We start from the raw sequence: 1939 nt of genomic DNA on the forward strand, positions 1-1939 counted from the left end.
GTCCAAGCCAGACCCGTCTGATACCATTTTTCCAGAGGCAGGAATGAATGGGAGAATTGGGGAAAGGGTGGTACCAACTTGCATCAATCAGACATGCTCTTCTTGAGACCACTAGCAGCAAACAGTGTATCCCAAGTGCAGTGCTCAGCCTTACAGCCTGAACATGATGGACGATCACTGATATATGACTGTTAGTCATGCCTGGGGGAACTGTCCTGCCTCAGTGGCCGGAAATGCTTGCACAATCATGGCTGCATTCCTTCTCTGAGTGAACCTGATCCTGCATATATACCACAGGCCCACAAGGCAGACCAGCAATAGGAGACCAACCAACCTAAAGGCAAAAATGGAACATCTAAACTTCTATTGGTACTAAAAAGGCGAGGAAACACTCGAGCATTATGTTGTATTGCATTGGTCTTGGAAACACCGACAGAATCCTCCATCTCAGCTCCGCTTGGCTCTCTGCCAGGAACAGAAGAAGAAGGGTGCACAGGGCTCTCGGGCATGATCTCTCCATTCTGCGTGGCACACTTCCTTGTCAATCGCTCAGAGACCCAAATGGGATCTCGGTGGTCCTGTGGAAACACCCAAACAGAGCCTCTCGCCCACGTCAATACAGGATCTGGGCCATGCCATGAACCTGTCAGAATATCTTTCCACTTCACAAATCCCTTCAAGAAACCTCTGCTGCACTGATGACGATCCGCAGCAGAAAGGCCATCTACATCCAAATTTAAAAATTTTTCTTTTGGGGTACGGCCTTGGCCAATTCCCCCATTTTGTTTTTGTAAAAGTTCTTTAAGAGTGCGATGCACACGCTCCACGATGTCCTGCCCTTGAGGATTATATGGCAGTCCATGGGAAACATGAACTTCTATCTGTTTACAAAATGGCATAAAGGTTTGAGCTGTATAGGCAGGTCCATTATCTAATTTTAGCTGCTGGGGTTTGCCCCAAGCAGCCCATGTCTCTAGGCAATGCAAGATGACATTGCATGCCTTTTCTCTACTCAAAGGTGTGGCATGAATGATCTCAGAACACGTATCTACAGATACGTGAACATATTTTAAAGTTCTAAACTCAGAAACATGTGTCACATCCATCTGCCAGATCTTAAGGGGAGATAAGCCTCGTGGATTGACACCCATGCCATGAGGATGATGATGGATTATACATTGAGGACAATCTAAGACCACCTGTTGGGCATCAGCTCCAGACAGATGAAATTTTTGTTGTAATGTCTTAGCATTTATATGAAAACCTTGATGGAACTGTTTAGCCATTTCCATAGAAGAACTCATGAAAATGCACTCCATCTTAGTCCATTGATCTATAATCTCATTTCCTCTATCCAAAGGTCCTGGCAACCCGGTATGAGCCCGAATATGCTGAATAAAAAATGGATTCTCTGCCAAATTAATTTCTGTAAATTCTCAAATAATGCGCAAACGGTATTATTAATTTTAATGAGGCCAGTGGTTTCAAGAATTTTAACAGCATAAGCCGAATCAGACATCAAATCAAAAGTAAATTGGCAATCTTTAAAAACTTCAATTACTATTTTTAATTCAACTACTTGAGGAGAGCCCGGCGAGAACCAACACAACATGGGCTCCTGTTTCTCCAAACAGGCCCCACAGCCTGTCTCAGAACCATCAATAAACATATTTGGGGTTCCAACTATAGGGGAAGCTGACGTAATCTTTGGAAAGATCACAGGATGCTCTCTAAAGAAGGATTGAGCATCTTGAAAAACTGGGCAGGCAAGCTGGAGCTCTGACCTCACCGCTCACCAAACCTCTGGATAAAAGGAAAGTCCTGGACCCCCACTGTTGATTGGATTATAGGGGGGAGGTGCTAACAGCACGCAGCCTGGGGGGCCTTTTTCAGTCTCTGGCCCTCTTTTCTTCCACTTCTTCCTAAGGGAGCTTTTCTC

The sequence above is a fragment of the Mastomys coucha genome, unplaced genomic scaffold, assembly GCF_008632895.1.
Source record: "Mastomys coucha isolate ucsf_1 unplaced genomic scaffold, UCSF_Mcou_1 pScaffold8, whole genome shotgun sequence".
Lineage (NCBI taxonomy): Eukaryota > Metazoa > Chordata > Mammalia > Rodentia > Muridae > Mastomys > Mastomys coucha.